The sequence below is a fragment of the Abramis brama genome (assembly GCF_963993115.1).
Source record: "Abramis brama genome assembly, chromosome: 12".
Classification (NCBI taxonomy): domain Eukaryota; kingdom Metazoa; phylum Chordata; class Actinopteri; order Cypriniformes; family Leuciscidae; genus Abramis; species Abramis brama.
In genome coordinates, this window is record NC_139974.1 from 9,330,991 (window position 1) to 9,352,808 (window position 21,818).

A 21,818-nucleotide genomic window follows, 5' to 3' on the forward strand; every position below is an offset into this window, starting at 1 on the left:
TAAAAAGAGAAATATGAAACAAATGAATCACTGAATTCGTGACTGACAGCTAACAGCAGTGTGATTTTTTTTTTTTAATAAGCCTCCGCAAATGTGTTTATATGTGAGTGTATGTTTTTAAAAATACCCTCAGTCTGGTGGAGCACTCTCTTTCTTAAACGCATCAGTCAGTAGACAGCGTTTCAAAGCGTGACATTTTTGTAAGGACAATCGATCGTACACATGACGCCCTTTTATTTTTCTTCTCCTTGCCATTGGGGGTCAAATATTTCCAATGTTTTCCTTTGACTGCAGCAAAAGAGAAGCAGCCTGTTACTACACACATTAATCAAAAGAAACCACGTTGTTTAGCACAACTTGTATGTTTGCACTTTACTGCTATGTCCTTTCAAGCTGAAGTTCCTGGCCTTCTCTCTGTGCGCATCTTTCATTTCCTTTCCAATTTGGCTGTTATGTGCAACATCTACATGATACAAGCACAACAAACAAGCATTAGCAATGCAAGCAAACAATTCTTGGGAATCCAAATACGCTTGCTCATTACTGTAAATTAGACCTGATGTGTGCTCTGTGCATCCACTGTCAGAAGAAAAAGCCAATGGGAATGCGACAACACAATATTGTTCAAATATGGTCTTTTTAGTAAACATTACGACATAGGTAGCACAAAAGTACGTCATCCATGTGACCAGCTGTGTTGACACGCTTTCAGAAGTACATATTTTTTGTTCTTATTTACAAGTTTGCCCCGTCTGCTCTCCCAGAATTGTTCCATTTGGTTACTTTATCATAGTTTACTCTCATTGATTTCCTTCTTTCACATCCATTTATGTGGCTTCTCTTTTATTTTTATTTCTGTCCCCAAAGGGTTCAGAGTTAATCCCTCTCTTCTGTTCTCTCACCCTCCCTCAGTCTCATTTCTCATCTCTCTCTCTCTCTCTCTCTCTCTGTTGATCATTAAGATAACCGATTTAGCTTGTCTCTCACTTATAATAGATATCTCCAGAACAACAAGCTGCATGCCACCACTGTCAAAAACAAACATGTTTTAGACCTGTGTGCACACAATACAGTACACACACACACACACACACACAAACACTTGATGCCAGTCTGCCAACAAATCTCTGAAAAAAGATCTGCTCACAGCTATTGAGTCTGTCAATCATTTGTGTGGAACAAACCCCAAGCTGTTCCTGCTGGTAAAGACTGGGACGATGTCCACAAAAATGTTATTTGGTCTTTATGAGAGAGAAAAAAAAATTATATTCATCACACTTTAACTTTTTGGCCAGATAGGGTCTTAAAACTTTAGAAACATATTACACACATTACTTTTTAACAGTAGTGCAAGCATCACTAATACTATTTCTTGAACTTGGTTTTAGGGATTGTAAAACAAAACACACAAAAAAAACTCAAGTATTAAATTGCTACACTGAGAAATCAGAATTAGTTTCCACTTAGTGAATTATAAAACAGGCGACAATCTGTACTGAGCCACATCTGGTCACCAGAATATCTTAGAGACTTGAGGGTAGACTCTTTCAACGTGTGCCAGTAAACAGCCACCAAGCATCCACCTAAAAACACCCCAGTAACCAGCCGGGACATTGTAACATCCAAATAAAAACACCCAGAACACCCTAACAATCTCCTAAAACACCCTAGAAACCAGCAAGAATATCCTAAGAACCAAATAACTTGCATAGAACATGCATAGCCACTCCCTGGTTACCATTCACTTGGCAAGCACCACTCATGTTTTCAGAAATTTTGAAAATCCAGTTAATTCATATTATCACTGTAATACAAATGCAAAGGTGATGACAGACACAATTCTGCAGCCTCTAAAAACTGCTTTGCCATGTGCAAATCCTAAGATCAGATCTCAGGCTTTAGAGTATTCATAATGTTCGCCTCGTCTTGAAATTGAGTCTCAGTGTGGCTTGTCATGTCACAACCAATTAATCTGGTAAAATTGCCATGAGGAATCTAGCTCACAAAATAAAGTGACAGAAGGAGAAAAACTATCTACGGACAACCGGTCATATCCTGCGTCTTCACTCTCAGGGCTTTTTATCTTGACAGCATTTTGAAACATTTGAACATTGTGAGATCTGAACTTTGCTTCGAAACAACAGCTGTTTTTTGGTCTGCAGGCCACAGCAGATTATATTGGAAATTGGATATTGTACACAGCATGTAAAGAAATAATTCAAAAACAGTGTGTGACAGACAGTATTGTGCAGTTAATGAATTCTTGCCACAGTGGATGCTATATAGTCTCAAACAATTCTCTCTGTTGGTTCCCGCAACTAGTTCAGTTTTGTCCTATAGATAGGCTATACAAATGCAACAAGAATAACAATATTCCTATAACATGTTTATGTTGCTGAGGGTGTTGCATAGTGATAGATCTGTTTGGTAGAGTGTTCATAGATGTGCTTTATCATAAACAAAACATATATACACACTATAATATGTAAGTTATATATAACTTGTATGTTGCCATAAGGACAATTTTTCCATAATCTTTCTTTATAATATCATTTCCTCCACTTCTGAAGCTAATTTTTTACTCGACAATGTAACCACAGTCGTGTGGGCGTGGAAAAATAATTACATTAACCAATTATAGACCACTTTACCAAATCCAATCAGTTCTGATAATAAAATGAAATGTCGGCTTACATTATTTCATGGTAAAAATTCTTTTTACATTCACCTTAAAATGTCACAATATGTAGTTAAATGCATTGCAAATGACATTTTTATTTTCTCTTTAAGAGATCTGCAATGTCTAAAAGCAAGTAAGAGGAGAACAATGACTGACATCTGACGCCCCCGCAGTATTAAAAGCAGACTTATGAGCTGATCGCCTTGCACAAAACTTAATTATGATTGAAGAGCATTTTTTTAGGCCCTGAATGAAAAATGTTGCCTCAAATGTGACATTATTTCAGCTCTACCTCTTTTATAGTCAAATTAATGCATGTATAGTACATGAGTAACAGATGTGTCAAACACCATGAGCACAAATGTGATGATCAGGCCTCCGGTATTCTCACAGTCCATTTCTGCTGGTGTGAGGAGACGTTAGTGAGCTTTGGCACTCTTTTAGGGTGTTTTCACACTTGGCATGTTTGGTTCGATTAAAACAAACCTTGGTGCGATTACTCTGTTAGTGTGGTTCATTTGAATAAGTGTGAACGCTGCCATACAAACCCTGGTGTGCATCAAACAAGCAGACCGAGACCGCTGAAAAGATAGGTCTCAGTCCGCTACCAAACAAACTCTATAAATATGAACGCAACACGGACCAAAGACATGTAAACAAACCAAAAACAGGACATGATGTCACAAGATGTCACAACCCTAAAAAGGTCAGAATGCTCATGCATACCCATTTTGCCTTGTCATAATCGAGATGTTGCCCATCACAGTTCGGTACAGGCATCAGAACCACGTCTCCTTGTAACAGAACTTCATTTGTGTTTGTGACAGAGGGATTCCTGTCACAGTTTTGACTCATTTTATAAGCTCTTCACGAGCCACATCATATGTAGGCTACGCACATACAACCAGCACATTTAGCCCAGCACACAGCATTGTTTTGGATGTTCGGTAAGTCCAGTCACGAAATGTACATTATAAAAGCCGACCAATCAGGTTGTGAACATATCCCTATGCGCTAACCAGACCAGGACTAAAGTTTTTTGTTTGTTTGTTTGTTTGTTTTTTTTGGTCCAAACCAAGCGAACCAAACTACACACCCTAAATGTGATAAAAGTCTGGATTAAGAATAATATAGGATCGCAATAAATAAAGGGTATCCCATAGCTAGATCTCAGCTTTGCCCCTCACATTGATCCAATCAACCTTAACAGAAGCGGAACATTGTAAATCACTATTCTTTCAGGAAGAAGAAAAAAATAACAACAGAGAATCTTCACTTTAGAGAAACTAAACTCGAGACACTTGATCCCCAGCATTCGAGGTGAGGTCAGAGTTTCATTATAGAAGATATTAGTGATGGTGGGGATGCGACTTGACTCTGCTCTTGGCTGTGCAATGAACCACTCAACTCATCAGAGTTTGTAAAGACCACTAAAAGCTCCTCCACTGAACAGAATCAATGCAGAACGGCCACTACACATGTTCATTGATCTGAACATCACATGGCTGATTTGAGCTCATGTGAGGCAGATGAGATGATCTCATGTGAGGCAGATGAGAAAGATCTGATCTCCATCGACTAAAGTCTGATGATTAGCCGTTAGCTCTCATCAGCCTAGCTTGCAGACAATGATTAATTGATTAAAAGGCATTTTAAATACGCATGCTTGATTTCTTAAATCTTTCCTTACCTTTTCCAACCTCAAGTTTTTTTTAAGTTGCCAGCCACCATCAGAATTTTGATCATTTTCACAAAAGAATTAACAAAGAATTAAAACATTAACAAAGATTAATGAATGCTGTATACATGGAGTTCATTATTAGTAAAGTAAGGGATAATGTAGAGCGAGGCGGTTGTTATAGTGAATACAACCCCGACAGGCTGATCAGGACCCAGACGCGGAGGGGTCTTGAATCAGCCTGAAGGGGTTGTATTCGCTATAACAACCGCCTCGCTCTAGATTATACCGCTTATTACATGGCTACCTACCACATGGCTACAACAACCGCATGGCTATACCTACATGGCTATAACAACCGCCTCGCTCTACATTATCCCGCTTATTACATGGCTACCTACCAAATAAATCAATAATTTGACACAAAATATTCATTTAAAAAGGAGTTTATTGATTTAAAAACGATTGCATTGCTTCCGCTAAAGAAAATAGTCCGTTCTGTCTCTACGGTTAGAATCCTGCATCCATAGCAACGCTCTGTTTTTCATGGCAACGGTGTGTTATACTTAGCAGCGGTCTGTTATCAAGAAATAACAGACCGCATTCTACATTAGACTTCAACCAAGCCATGTAATAATGTTAACTAATGTAGTTAACTAATGTTAACTAACGAACCTTATTGTAAAGTGTTACCCTTTAATTCTAGCAAATTTAATTCTAGATTCTTGCATTCTTTTTTATCAACACTTGAATGTGAGTAAGTGTCATAAAAAAGCAACATTTTGAACAAAAAGCTGGAAAAAAAATAAAAATTTTGTCAAAGACTACATCCGGATTGGATTCAGAAAGATGATCAAAACATAGTTGGAGTAGATTGAGTCCATCAACACCCCCAAAGCTTCACAGTCCTATACCTCGTCCTGGGACAACATTTAATTCGGTAACAATAGACAGTTTTGATGTATATGCCGTTTTATATTTGATGATCGCGTTAGCTTGCATATTCATCAGCAGAAACAAGCAATAGCAGATGTAAGCAGTGTTTTGATCCATAGATTCTGTGCTCTTTCAGAAGATGTGTAATAGTGTTCCCTACCATATAAAACATGGAAAGCCGGAAAATTCCGTCAATGGGAAAGAGTTAAAAACAAGATAAAACTTCATGCGCAATATTTTTGTGGAAATTTATACATTTTTGTTTTCAAGATTCTTTAATGAATAGAAAGTTAGATGCAATTCAACACAACTTTTACTTGCAAAGTAGTATGCAATTTGTACTGAAGTTAAAATATCAGAGAAAAGGTGAACAGAGTTTGTGACAAAAGACACTGCACTGCCATAAAATGACCTCTGATCAATGACGTTTGGTTGATGCAAAGCATTAAAATAGTTTGATCTTGGTGTGTGCTGCTAATAGTCATGCACGACAAAGCGGTAGGATTTTTGTGTACAGGCTTGGAAAGCATTGCCTCTATCGGTGCTCACTGAAAATGAACTGGAAACAGTGTAAAATGGCCTTAACTGACTGACTTTGACTAGGCTTAACAGAATAGTAATTGGGAGAGTCTTCTCATTGACTTTTTTTCATACTGAAATCAAGAAATACAGCAATTTTAATACCAAATCTAGTTTTAGCCCCAAAACCACTGATGTATACAACCTCCACAAGCACTTCAACCCTCTATTTGTGTCCCTGGTTTGAGCTGCTTCTACGCCAAAAGCAAACATGGCTCATGTTTATGTATGAGACCCCAACATTGAGCACATCAAAGAACAGTCCAGCCGCACAAAAAAATTCTCAAGATGTCCTCCCTGTGCCTGTTACGTACAAACAAGTCTGAAACCCACTGAGCCAACTGGCCATGTCTCTTTACACGGTCTCTGCCACCCACACTAGTAAATGCGCTTTAAAACTGTCAAAAATGTTGCAGACAACAGCACATAAGTAAAATACTGTACAACACTAGTAGAGTAAAACTACGGAAGCTATAAAATTTCTTGTGGGTGTAGCCTGAACTGCCCGTTGAGACGTACCTTTGTACCAACTGATCTAGGCAATGTTTACATTATCTATTCAACATTACGATTTCACTCTTGTGCGTTTACACAGCCTCTTCAAAAGAATTTCATTGGGTTATTTCACACTTATGTACTATATAGAAAGAACTCGAATAAACTTAAATTCAACCCAAAAATCATTACACAGAACACAACCTAAAAATGTGCACAACTTTTTACAACGAATATTGCATTATTATATTTAGCAAACCACACCATGCCTGCCAAACTATCACAGATGCTCTGGCCAGATCCGCGGCCATGTAACAGTTTGTAAATTTGCTTCAAAATAAATTTTAGCCCACATTAATGATATAACCAAGAAATAAATTAAGCATTTTATCACCCTGCAAAGCAACACTGGATTTTCTTCCAGATCTATTCGTCAGGCTCATAATGTAATGTCATTTTAAACGGCCTAATATCATTGTGCAAGGAATCACACCACAAAACAAACGCTGAGAAATATGATTGATATTGAGAGACCGGTTATACTTTTAGCTAAGCCCAAAGGTAAGAAGTGAATAGAGTGAAGGGAATATAAAACTAACACTGAGCAAGTATGAAATGTCAGTGGCTCATTAGAGGTAAACATCATCATTAACCAAATCAATTACCTTGGCAAATAAGCTAACCGTGTAGCACATTAATGTAAAGGGCTTGTTTACGCATGCTAAACTGTTGCATTACTTCGTCTTAATTTACATTGCTGTGTAAAACGTTTGCAAATGTTAATGTATTAAATTGTTTATGCATATTAACCACATGCTATCTTGTGCAACTAAAGTTTTATGCTTGTTTACCAAAGCCTGATGTCAACTGTCAGTGACCTGGTAATTTAATGTGATCTGAAAATTAAGAAGAACATTTAGTTCCTTTTACAAATGGTACTGATTCAGTGTAAGCTTAAACACATAGAAAAATACTAGCCCTCTAGTGCTCTAACATTTATGGATTGGAATTGTAAACATTTTGATTTCTTTAACCCTCTGGGGTCTGGAGTGTTTTCTGGGCCCTGACATTTGTGCTTATTTCCTTTACATATTACATTTTCATGGCTAAAGTCTGACTGTATTCACCACAAACTCTGCTGCATTAATATGTGCCGCAGCATGTATGTACAAGTTTGTAGTTTTGTTCATTAATGCTGTTCTTTTGAATGTTCTATTGAATATATCTACAGAAATATTACGCAGCTGTGTTTTCAACATAATAATAAGATGTTTTTTGATCAGCAAATCAGCATATTAGAATGATTTCTGAAGGATCACGTGACATGAAGACTGGAGTAATGATGCTGAAAATTTCAGCTTTGACACTTCAGGAATAAATTACATTTTAAATTATATTAAAATAGAAAACTATTAACTTTTTTTAAACCGTAATAATGTTTTATAAAATTGCTGTTATTTAATAAAATAAATGCAGTCTTGGTGAGTATGAGACATTTAAAAATCTTACCAACACCAAACTTTTGAACAGTAGTGAATTAATTCTTTGTCAGCAAAATTATAGAAAAAGACTGTTGTACAATTATGACACTGATTTAAGCTATAAAAACATTGTTGAACAAAGATATCATATTTAAAGAGATTTCATGGTGTACCATTTCTACACAGCAGACAGACCTTTTTAGGTCTTTCAGAGCTCTTAAAGAGCATGATTACATGAAAAAACTGTCAGTGTACTGACATTTTGATTTCACATTGGAGTTTTTTTTTTCTTGTCTATGTAATCATACTTACCATAATATCTTTCTAAAGTACCATTGTTGTTGTACAGTAGATAGTCTATAAAGTTAAGAGAGGAGACACTTAAAGTCCCCTGCTGAAGGCTGCCCTTTTTCCCTGACCTGAGAACAGTCTCTCTGGTATTCAATCATGCCTTCCTTAAGTCTGAAGCAAAGCTAAATCTGCGCCCAGGCCTGTGCTTCTACTTATTTTCCAACTCATACCTCAAGCTGACAGCGGATCGATGCGTTTTGATTGGGTGCCATCATGGCTCCGCCAGGCCCCGGCTTAAAGAGGTCTGCGGCCACTGGGAAATTTGCTTGGTACTGAGCATCCTTGGAATAACCTCCCCAGATTAGAGCTGTGTGCCGCGGGCTGTCAGAGCAAGCTCTACTTTATGAGTCTAAAGCTAGAGATGAGAAAATATGAAACAAAAGATTAACTAGCAAACCCTGTTATGTTTTTCAAATTGTACAAATACACACGGGAAACCTAAGGTGGCTGAGACGGAGGAAGAGATGGGGCCCCAAGGACTACCATCCAGGAGGACTCGGGTCTGAATCCCTCATCTTCAGGTCTGCGTCCCAAATTACTCTGGTGTCGCTAGGGAGAAGTTAATCCCTTTATATCTGTATGTCTGTGCTAACAGCAGGCACTTTCAATATATCTGTGCGTAAAAGGCCTTCTAATGGATGCCACCTATAGAAATGGGTTTATAATGAAGAGTAGCTTATATTATGTAATGTATGCAGAAGGTTAATTAAAATAATGTAAGCCTTATTTCACAAAGACGTAATATGGAAAAAGTGCAAATATTTAAGTGCACACAGTTTACTTTATGATGATCAAAGACCAGCAATATTGTGTGTGTCTCCCACCGAAGGCATTCATTTACTCTTGAAAATTGCTGATAGATGTGAAATGACCCATTATGATGTTTTATAATGAGGTTCTTTACTCTGTGGTGGAGCGATGATGATATTGTCCACCGAACATGCTTAGGCGGGTGGAATTGTATATGTATAGCAGACTAATACCCTAACAGTTTAATAATAGGATTTGATTCCCTGCAGGTTTTAACAGCAAATTATTTCCATTAGGTAGTTTATAGGCCAATTGTTTAGATTGTATGCTAAACTTCATTTCACAGGAGTGTATGCGCAACCAAACATCAATGCAGAAACTCATTTACCTGAAGGATGCTGTTAATATCCAATGTAGTGGATAAAAAGAATTATGAAAGCATGATTTAAGCCGGCAAAGCATCTTTTTTTTTGCTCTGATATTTAAATCTTTATATTTAAAGAAATTATCTTTATATTTATTAAGAAATATATATTTCTTAGTTCTGACAGCAGCGGTGCTTCAATTAGCATGATGACTGTATGGTTTTTAGCTGTGCATAGTAAAACTTTCTCAAAAACGCCATGCACATTCAGACAGACATAATTTTTGGAGCACCCTGCCATAAGCATTGCATCTCTATGATGGTGTGACAAGTTGAGAATAGTCAAACTTTTCAAACTGCCTCTAGAGACCCCAGCATATTTTTCCATTTGGTTGCAGTCCTAAGAAAATATGTTCAGACTAAAACCAGCCTAATTACACAGGCTTCCATAATACCAATTAGCCACATTAGTCATTCAGGCAACCTACAACTATTCAATTGTTGAAAATATAAAGTTTTGCACGTCGCTATCTTAGATCCTCCACCAATTTGTGATCTTTGCATTATAAAAATATCTAATTATCTTGGAATAGTGGCATACTCCTATAATGGCAGTTTAACAAGTTGATCCATATGCTAAACGTTCTTTGACACCACATGCTTTTATGCTTTACGCTCTTCTTTGTTTTCTTAGCCCCATATTACCCTCAACCAGCTGAAGCAAAGATTTGTCTCTTTAGGTTCTTTGATCTAAAACTTAAGCCTCTGGGTAGGTGGGGATGGTCTCCTTGCTCGTGTATACATTAGACAGCACATATTGATTTTTGTGCTGCTCATCCCAAAAGGCCTCTATTTTCCTTCCCCCATCTGCTTTCCACACATGGAGATGAATTGTGCTCCAAGGCTGGTTTTGATGAACCTGTGATTGGCTGTCCTTAGCCTTGGGATCTGCGGGTGTAATTAAAGCCAGGAGTCATCCCGCCTCACAGTGAATGAGATGGCCCCTAGTGCCTGTCCTGTAGAAACATGTACATTCACCGGACCAAAAACTGCCAAGAACAAGATTCATGCTAGCTCTGAGCTATTTGAGGAAAAGTGAAGGCTCGGATAGCGGTAGAGATTCATGGTCCTAAATATAGAAATGAAGATCAAGACCTGACAAGGTCAGGAGAAAATCTATAGAAGTGCCTTTTTTAAAATCAATAACAGTTTTTAATCTATCAGTTGTAAGCAACTGAGATTAGACCAGTTGACTTTGGGCAACTGGTAACTCAACCTGCAGGGGAACTAGGCGGAAGGTATAAAAGATGTACGCTAATAAGAGGATGTACTGAGAAAGAGGCAAGGTCAGCTCACACTAAGATTTATTAAAAGCCCTTCAGTATCTGAGGGTCTCCTGAATCATCTGAACAAGAATGAACATCTCACTTCAGAAAAGTTCTTCATGCTTGCGTCAAATGCTACATAAGGCTTTGGCAGCATATGAAAACTATTGCTTTATGCTATAAACACCGCATCAACAAGGCAACATCTTGAACAAGGCAAGTAAAAAGAAGAGTGCAGTATATCATGACAAGAAATTCATTGCCATTAATAGGACAGAATAGCATAATTTGAATTACTGTATGTAATGTAAACTACCAATAAATAAGAATTCCTCTCATATTCTCTTTGGTAATTACTCAGTGGTGAAAGTCTGGAATAAAGCATATATTTTTGTTATACAGTATGTAGTTCCAGCAGAGCAGGATTCATTTTTAATAATGTACTTTGATATCTAGCAAAACACTTTTGTATTCCTACAGTCAATATGTGGTTTTCATATCTAATTTCAATATCTACATACAAGTAAAAAGTTTTTTAAAAGTACAAGTTTTTTATTACACTCAAACAGCAATTTAAAGCTGCTGATATATTTTTAAACTACACTCTTACTACACACATACTGTGTATATATAGCCTATATAAAAAATCTATTTAAAGTTATGAAAATTTCTATAGTTTTAAAATATTTCGGCAGTGATAAATGCAGCTGTTTGAGTGAGACTCAACACCTTTTCCCTGTTTGAACCCTGATTTTTTTCCACGGACAAGTTTTGACAACTGATTGATATCATTATTTCTACTGTCACTAGATAGTAAGCTGCTTTTCAAATACAGGTACTGAACAAGAAAAATATAACAGTGGTGCACACAAGTACTGCATTTATTAAATGTACTTCTGAATAAACACCCTTTGAAGCATATACTGTATGTTATTTTCTAAATGTAATGGTCTGAAAAAACTAGTACTGACTGAATTTTTCTGTTATATTATAATCACTGTTGTAACAAATCCAGGAGGTGCAGGCAAAGCTTATTAAAGCAGGGCTTTAGTATTTGGACAGCATTGTTTCATACGGTGTCTGTGTGCTCTCCCTCTCATTCATACAAACGCAAGGGGACCCAGCCCTGACTACAGTGATGGATTAGCTCTCAAACACTAGTCCTCCCTCTTTCTCTCCCTTTCATCTCTCTGTGGCACAGCCTGTGACCACAGCAAGAATATGTGTATTTCTGACCCCTGAATTCTATGGACTGGAAGAAAAAAACAGATGGAGAAAGAGACTTGAAGAATAGAAGGAATGGTGGCTGCAAAGGCAAATGGAGATGGGAGAGGACAGGCTGCAGAGAAAAATGTTTTTGCTCAATTAAACACTGTTGACTAAGCTATGCTTTTCCAACAATACCAGAATACCTGACCAAAGAGCCCCACAAAGCTACAGATGACAGATTTATTCGTCCAGTGTCAATTGTTGGTAGCTGTTTGTATGTCAGGGTTTAAATTTTTTATAATTCTGATTTCCACTCCTGGTGAAAATAATAATAATAATTTAAAAAAATATATATATATTGAATATTTTTTTAACTTTTTGTAAATATTTATTAATTATTTTGTATGCATGTTGTGAAGTTGTCCCTGAAGTGCACGCGTTCCACGTCATCATTTTTGGCCAAGTGGTCATACCATGCTTGCACTCATTATTCCCAGACTATAATTCAATAAATCCTTATGTGGGAAGTATTAGCTGTATTATTAGATGTTATTTTGTGGTTTTTAGTGAAAATTGCCAGATGGAAGGAGCTGTCCTTTGCAACCAAGGAAGATATTGGTAAAATGGCTAAATCTTGTCAATCGATTTTGGATGTTGCTCATGTGCAGGATGTGAATGGTCACAGTGTCCACAGAATTATTTCAAAGCACTGTGAGACCACTACCATGCAAAATGTAAAGTGCTGTGGCTGGTCTAGGAAGACTACGTGAACATTTTGACAGAAGGTTGAAAATCATTAGGATTTAATGATTTAAAGCCAAAGAAAATAAGTAGAGTTGGGGTACTCGGACTCGAGTACAAATTTTAGCTGACTTGTCAAAGATTCAGATGCATTTTTACTTGGACTTGACTCAGACTCTGAGACTTGAAAAACATTTGTGCAACCGAGTCCAGGGCTGTCCCTGGATTCAGTGAAATATGCTCCAGACAGTTGATGTAATTGCCACTGGCCCGATCGGGTCAGTACTGCATTGTTATGAAAGTCTTCTTCCATTATTTGCATGTTTTTAAGTCTTGCCAGTTTATACAATCAATTCGGTACTTGAAAGCTTCTCAGTCTACATGCAAATGCCGAATTAAATTCTCTTTCGCGTCTTATTGTGCGTCTACACACTCAAATACACGAATATTCACATTAACACGGTCGGTTATGTCTTAAGTGAACCTAAGCAGTTGGAAGAAAATCATATGTGTCAGTATATTTGATCCGTGTATCAGGTCTTAGTGACAGTAGCTTAATAAACCTGCTGCTGTCTGTGTGTCATTAACGTTAATCAAACAACAAAAGACAAAAAGATCACACTGCTCTTGACTGAATAACTTTAGTTCTGTCATGACAACTCTCGGGAGATTGTATGGTATTAGAGATTGGCATGGTAATGGATATGGATATGGTTAATGTATTTGGTCTTGGCGGAATAGATCTGCTACAGCAGCAGAGCAAATACAGAGACTAGCTACTGCCAATACATTCACAGAGCAAGACAGACATGCTGCTGCAAATGTAACATACATGATATATGGCCAAGACATATGTACTGTTTGTTTTTTTTTCTTCTTTTTTTTTCAATGGAACAGCATGTTTTACTATCTATGTACACCTTGGCTACCTTGCCGATTGGCTTAGCACCAGTGACTTAAGGGTATGTGCGCCTTGGCTACCTTGCCGATCGGCTTAACGCTAGAAATGCATACTATGTGTTCTCGTGAACAATAGATATAACATTTCAAGCTGATAGAGATAGGAACCCAGCAACCACCTGAGCAAGTATCATCAATTAAGTCATTTGATAATTACATAACCCTTATACTCTTATTTGATAAATAAAAAGCCATTAGGAGCGATAATGAATGACAGTGTGCTCTGATGCTCCATTAACATGTTAAGCATAGCTAATGAAACATTACCCTTGAAATAAAATAACTTTTTTTTTTGTTGCTAAAATGTAATCCCATTGAATGTGAATGCTTATTTTACTTTAACTTCATCCATAGCTTAGACAGCATATAGTCACAAGATACAAACAATAGACCATTTCTGCTGCATAGACACAACTGCATAACACTCCAACTTACACTTAGTAAGTTCCTCCACAAGTCTATAAACATGATGCTTTAACTGTATTGATTGTTCTTTTAGCGTGACTCGAACACAGGAGCATCTGAATCAACCTCACACATTTAGCATAGCTAATGAAAACATTGCTCTTGGAAATAAAAGGATGCGTCATTAAAGTTATACCGCTAAATATGGTAAACGCAGTTTAAATCGCAAATGCTTATATCACTTTAACTGTTTTTATATCCCTGCTAACAGCATATAAAGCAGCAATGACATACAATAGACCAATGCTGCTGTATGCAGTAAACACTGCTGCTTATATGCTTCAGTGATTCACTCGTGCACTGTTGACATGACGCTATTTAAAAACATTTAGCGCGCTGCGCTTTCTGAAAGCATTTCTGAAAGCGCGCTGCATACTGCTATCAGCTGATGGACGCTGATGCAATAGCAACCAATCAGCTGTGCCATGTACTGTAGATAATGATGTGATCACTACGAAATGAGTCAGACTTATCAGCCTGCACCATCTAGAGTTTCATGCCAGAACTAGGCATTTACTTTAACCACTGTATATTTATTGCATACAGTTAAGATTATGATGAGATTTTTTTTTTACATTTATTACTTTATTAAATGTCTGTAGTATATTTCTGTAGTAGCCTGTACTATTTAGATTAATTCATTTATTTGTTCTTTTGCTTGTAATTAATAATTAGACTGTTTACTTGCCTCAGCCTGCAGTAAGCTTGAGAACCTTTTACTTACATTAGTTTAGTATTAGTTTTATTAGTCTTAGTTTTTGTTGTTTAAAACTGTTGCAGTTTAAAGGGGTGGTTGATTATGATTTCACTTTCCTAACTTTAGTTGGTTTGTAATGTTGCTGTTTGAGCCTAAACAACATCTGCAAAGTTACGAAGCTCAAAGTTCAAAGCAAAGGGAGATATTTTCTTTTAAAGAAATTGCTTTTTAAGGACTATAACAAACGGCTGGTAGGGACTACAAAAGCTTCCTCCCGGTTTAGTGGCATCACTAACCCTAAAATTTACATAAACCCCACCCCCAGGAACGCGATTCATAGATTATCATGACAGAATATGCTAATCAATGACTAGAAGATAACTACACATAAGCTACATAAATTAAACTAACCATTCAGAAATGTTGTCTACATGTCACTTCTTCTTGAGTCTCTCCATCATAGAGCATCACAGTCCCGCCCACAGCCGGTGCCGGAAGTAAGAATTCAATACAATTTCTCCATTGACAGTTGGGGTATAAGCCATAAAAACGTAACCATACATGGTAGACTTAAAACCAGCTACGGCTGTACTAAGCGATTGTATATGCTCATATAAACGCCAAAAGTTCATGGGGCACTAGCCTTGTTTTGAGATAAATTCCTTTTATTCGCGATGTCTTGGATAAGTACTTCATTACCCACAATCCTGAACAATCCCGTGTAACTGTCTGTTAAAGTGTAAGTTGCAAGTTAACCACCACAGCCAATTAATGTGTAAATTAAAGTGCTCTATATGTATATATTTAATTATTTCTTTCTTAAATTATTTATTTCTTAAAATGCGTTAAAATAACATTTATTGGGGTTTCTTCAAAGGTAGCGTGTTTTTTCAGTAACTGGTGATGACGTCATAAGAGGAACTCACAACAACCCATACTCTGCTAGATTCTTACTGTATTATGGCTATTTGGAGAACGACTGAGGATGTGGGAAACCACATAATAAGAGTTATTAATGCTTGGTGTGAGGAGAATGAGTGGAGGGTTGGCCAGGTGTCCTGGTGAGTAGCTACGTTATAGCTAGTCTAGGCTAGCCTGGTGCAAACTTAACCCGGATAATATAAGGGAACAAGCCAGTCTTTTCAAAAGTTTGCCGTCATGTAGAATTAGCAAGGAGGGACAACGACTTAAGACATTATTTACTTAAATGGTGTCAGTCCAAATCAGAGCTGTAGAGATGCACACACTGCACAGGCACCAATCGCTAGTCTCATCGACGCCTCAAACGTCATGTAATACCCTTCCTCAATCCACGCTATTTCTCACGATTTAATTAGCGATGTTTATTGTCAGAAAAGAAAAAGAGAGATTGGGCTATGCCACCCAATTGAATCAGCCGTGGAGAGTATGTGCTGCCGTGAGGTGAACGTGGAACAGCTCGACCTGCGACCGGCTGATCTGACGTGCCTGAACACCCGGTGCCTGAACCCGCTTGTTTTGCGAATAGCTTATTCTCATTTCAGGCAGGATCACGGTCCCCTTGAAGTCAGCACACACGAGTATGTTTACAGTTGAGTTATTTTATCCATAATTTTTTTATCAAATAAAACATACAACCAACTTTTCTGTAGTTACTGTATGTAAGGCGTCTATAGCTATGACTATGCCGGTAACTCTACTAGTGAGTTCCTCTTATGACGTCACGCCCCATCTAGTGGAAGGGAGCGGGAGCGGTTAAAACCACTGTTAAAAGTGCCAACTTTTCATATTATATTCAGCATTTTGGTATAAAAAACAATGGTGGCCGGTTCTTATCTTTATGTTTAATAAACACATTGCATTATCTTCGTGAAAAATTTAACCTGCAATTTACACTTTAAACCCCGCGAAGGTCTGTGAAGACTGAAGATCATTTAATAAATAAAAATATATTAAAAAAAACCTGTGTTGCGTTTTTGCACGGTAGACTTATCAGTGCAATCATGATCTCTTGGCTGCCATGATGACTTTTTTCAAGGAGGAAAACAAAAGTGTTCAAATTGTGAAAACCACTTCAAATCAGGTCATGTATTTGAGTGTAACGTTAGCGTGTCCGAGGGTCAGTTTGTGGGTTTTGTAAGGGCCAGCATGAGGGACAAGACCTACAAAGTTGTGGTGAGTTTTGCAGGGAGGTTGGTAACGTTAGTTAGCATTATCGTTCACGTTATCTAGGCTACTGTAGCCTTCATATGGTATGAGTCATATCTAGCATTTTATGATGCCACTGTCAAAACAGTATTTAGCCTAGGCATACATGCATTTACTGAACATTTGTGTTATAATTCATGGCAAGTTAATAAACTGAATATGATGGTGGTCCAAGAGCGGTCCATGCATCAGACTGGTGGCGTGGTGCACTTTCTGGTTTGCTGACCATCACGTTTTAATTTTCACTTGTTGTGGATATTAAGACAATACATTAAATGTTATTAAAATTAAGGATGAACTATAACTTCATGAATAAAATGAGCATGGACCACAAGTGGGAAATTGTTGGAGTATTTGTCTGAAATACTGAAACTGATGAGCAGAACGCCGCGGACCGCCAGATCTGCACCCGTGAGCCGTGGTCCACCAGCCTTGCTATCCGACTCCCAGCCAGTCTTTTCATTTTCCTCCCACCCTCGCAGACGGTTGGTCTAAGAGCGTGACCCGGCTACCAGCAGTTTCATAAACACGTCCACACACAACACAACATGCTAGACATTACAAATAATTGTATAGTTATCGTTAACCGCTTTCACACACACACACACATTATAAAATACACAATGATAAATATAAGATTCAATACACAATAACTATATAAAACACTTTTATTTACACGATTACTACTGAAAGAACTGCTATTAACTGCACATTCACTACGATAAATGACCGCACTGGAGGAAAAAGTTTGCGTGGCCGTCGTCAGACTTGGAAGTCGCTCAAAAGGCAGGCTCTTTCGCGGTTGTGGCTTCAGTCGACTTCAGTGAGGCGCGGTGGTTTATGGGATGAGTAGTTCCTTCGCTCGGAAATGAATTATGTACACAGTCTTGTACCTTTGACTTTTTTTGGATTTTCTCTTCGTTTTTTCACTCGAAATGATATGTTGTATGCTTATGAGTTCAGCCGTAGCTGGTTATCCTCAGACATGCTCTAAAACTCTTTAGATACGGATTTTCCAAAACGTCAATGGGAGAAATGAATGGGAAATTTACTTCCGGCACCTAAACGCTCTCGGGCTGTGGGCGGGACTGTGATGCTCTATTGTCTGACTCCGGTTTGAACATAAAAGGCTAAAAGTTTTTGAAATTTTCAGTGCATGTCTGTGTGAGGTATCAAATCTGCTAAGCACACAAGCTGTTGAAGCTCCGCCCTCTGTGCCGGGAGCAACAACTCATTTGCATTTAAAGAGACACACACAAAAACGGTGCGTTTTTGCTCACCCTCAAAAATTAACAATTTTAACATGCTATATAAAAATATCCGTGGGGTATTTTGAGCTAAAACTTCACATACACCCTCTGGGGACATCAAAGACTTATTTTACATCTTGTGAAAAGGGCATTATACCACCCCTTAAAAAAAAAACAAACATGGTTGTAGCTTTTAGTTTCAAATAAACAATGTTTTTTAGATCTTTGACATGGGTCAAAAACAATAACCCACTTATACTGTGTGAGAAAATTGCATTTATAGGCTTTTTTTTTATTAAATAATTGGCTTTTATATTGCCCCGTACTAAAGCAAATTTAATAAAACATTATATGGGAATATTTAATTTGTATTAAGTTACTTTTCTACCCACTAGTATAAAATGAAACATAATTAACTAAATTAAATTCAGATCTGTTAAGCACTTTTCACAATGAATATAATTCCAAAGCAACATGTTTAAATTATAGTCATTTAGAACTGTAATGCGGTCAACAGACCTGGAACTTCTTCAGCCATGCAGTAGACTTGGAAAAATAATAAATCTAGTAAATCTAATAAATCTATAGTAAACCACTTTTTTATTAGGACTACAACACTAATGGACAAACAAAATAGATATAATATACTTGTTCTCCATGCTACTAAATTACCAAACCTAGTGAAGTATAGATAATAGATAATTCTTATTCTTTCTTATTCTAAGTCTTTCACCTTATCTGTCAACCAACCATGTACCAAAATGCATTGCTAGAAAGTTATTGTTGGCAGAACAGCAGAGATTCCAAATCTGTATGTTATGATCTATATTGCGATCTGTATGTGTTGCAGTATCTTTTAGCACGAAGAGTTCTCTGCAAGAGTTCTCTGGAATGAATAAGCAAAATATGAACCTGCAATTCACAAGCAATATAACTTGGACCTGCTATGATCAAGAGTGCAACAGATGTTGACCAGTATGGCAGCAGCTGACCTGTGCAGTGCCAGGACTACAGATAGGAACACATGGCATTTTGGGAAAGGGCCCAATCTAACTGAGACCAGCAATACCTTTAGCAACCACACACTTTCAACAGGAGGCAGCCAACAGGTGTCATTCCACAGAACGCAAATGAGATTAAAGACATTTACAAAGCTGGACATTTACAAAACTACATTGCCTTTAGGAACAAAACTGCCCTTTTAAGTTATTAAAAACAACATGTGTGGTAAATGAATCACTCAAGCCCTGGCCTAAAACGGATTCTTCGAAAGGTACACCTCCACTATTGTTATTCATATTTTAAATTCAATTGTCATTTGAGATGTACATCCTCTTTGAACGGTGGCCCACCACACAAAACCCCCATTTTTGTCCAGATTGCTGTCCTGTCAGCATCACGTTTCATCTCCCCAAAGCTTATTACCAACCAGGCAACAAGTCATGGTCAGCCCATAGTAAACCAAAAAATCTTCTAGTCATTCTCATGCCCAGCTAACAGCTTTGAAACAATTAACCGGACAGGATGTTCCAACCTAATGTTTCACAAGCACTTTTTTGTATCCCATTCCAATTAACTTTAAATAAAAGTGTATTTTTCCCCTCCATCTCCCCCGAGCAGAATATCAATATAGCTTTTCAATTATTGGCCAGGCCCAAGTGAGGTCCAGACACTGATTGAGCAAGTGATGGAAAAAAGGCTGAGAGAAGAGACTGAGACCACAGCTGTTCAATCTGGGGGGCAAAGCAGAAAAAAAAACAAAAAACAACACAATCATCTCTCGTCGCAACAGCATTGTCAATCACATTTATTACGCATGAATAGCTATCGTCACAGCTTACTCCATGAACCTCTCCATTGAACAAAAACTTCATGCTGAAGACACATCTATTAGTGCAGTTTTGACTGGCAGAGAATAATTATGCCACTCTACTGTGCTTGTTTTATAAAGAGACATGCCACAAAATGATTTTTATCTTCCATTGAGCGCATCTACATCAATTTGCATTCATTAGCGCACAACCTCCGGAAACTAATCATGGTCTTGTGTCACCCTATAGCCTACAAGGTACATGTGCACGAGAACATTACGCTTGTGACACCTGCTACATATGTGCCTCTACAAACACACTGTATCTGCAGCAGAACATATATTTGTCCATTACGGAAAACAAGCTGTGCACTATGCCCAGCAAAGAAGCCTGTGCCATTAACCTTGACTTATTTTTTCGTTAGCGTAGCGTACACATTCAAGTCAAACACCCACCCAGACATACACACATAAACAGATGATAGATAAGCTACACAGGGGATTGAACACCATATGGAGCCAAAGTCAAATATACACACACGCACACATGACTGCACACACTAGCACAGACAGGAGGAGAGAGCGCGATCTACTCACAGAATGAAGCAGACGACACCGGGAGCTAATATCAAAGGATTGGCACGGATACAAGCTGGCTGCGTCCCGTCGGGAATGCTGACAGATTCCGGGGGAAAAAAGGAAGGAATATTCGAGGACACGTCTGAAACTGGACGGGAAAGGGGGTGGTGGTGGAGGAGAGGGAAGGGGGAAAGCAGATCTCACGCTTTTTAAGATCGGAGGTTAGGCTTCAGAAGATTTCCGTCTCTTGTTCTCGTTGCCTGGCTCTCCTTGTGGAATCTTGTGCCAAACACTATCAGGTTCCTGATTTTGACTTTAGATACAACAGCATTTTGTCTGGGGTAAACAGGAGTACAGAAGAAAAATCAGTTGGGAAAGCAAATAAAAAAAAATTCCAGCAGAGATGAAATAACTCAATTCCCTCCTATGCTCTCCCAGAGGCATGGAGAGGGGGATAAAAATGGAGATGGAGTGGCAAGATAAATACCCAAAACTGCAAAAATGAGAAGGCAACAGAACATTCTGTTTCAGCTAGGGAAAAAAGCTTCTCCCTCCTTTCCCCCCCACCCCCCACACCTTATCTCAGTCACAGCAATGTGATACGATCTCCCTTATAGACGTAAGGGTCATCTGGGAAAAAAAAGAACAAAAAAATCTAATTTTCGTGATGAAAAGACGACGAAAATGGAAAAAGAAGCTTAACTTATCAAAAGGTTGGAGTTAACGACGATCTGTGGCATCTGGCCCCCTCCCTCCCCTTTTTGCTTTCTTTGGTCTTGTTCTCCTTCTGTCTTTCAATTTACCTGAATCTGAATAGTGAAATAAAAGCCATTTAATAAAATATCCTTTGTTTGCCCCAGATTGCTGGTGAACAGCCTTCTCAATCCAATTTCTTCTTATTAGTTTTTTCTTTTTCTAGACCTACACAGTAAAACTATTGAATGCCAGTCTAAAAGTTGAGATCTGACTGAGGTCTAGCACAAAACAATCCCAAAATCCGTTTTCCCTTCTCAGAACTGGACAAACAGGGGAAAAAAAGAAAACCGCACAGATCGGTGGAAGGTCGCCGTCAGAGCCGGCCTCCAATCTGATCCTGAGTGGTGGGGTTCTTGAACTTATCTCCCAGAAAAACCACTTGAACCTCTAGTTCTCCATTTTCAGCTGCCTGCCAGGCAGGAAGTTCAATTATCTCCCATTGAATGGTATCGCTTAGGATCCTCTCTGTGCGATATGAAATCAAAGGATCTTGGTGTGATTGGATGACACTTATTCCTTTGGCCC

The 21,818-nt window shown here is 38.0% G+C and overlaps 1 protein-coding gene across 3 annotated transcripts in view; it reads right to left on the minus strand.

Moving 5' to 3' along the window:
* LOC311093057 (glutamate receptor ionotropic, kainate 5) overlaps nt 1-21,445 on the minus strand; it is a 94,149-nt gene extending 72,704 nt beyond the window's left edge. For 2 of the 3 annotated variants that reach the window (XM_084130162.1, XM_084130161.1), the window contains exon 1: nt 20,556-21,444. The gene's annotated coding sequence lies outside the window, so the exon portion shown is untranslated. Of the gene's footprint in view, nt 1-20,555 lie in introns of all 3 variants that reach the window. The other variant, XM_084130163.1, reaches the window with a different exon arrangement.
* Nucleotides 21,446-21,818: the final 373 nt, after the last annotated feature.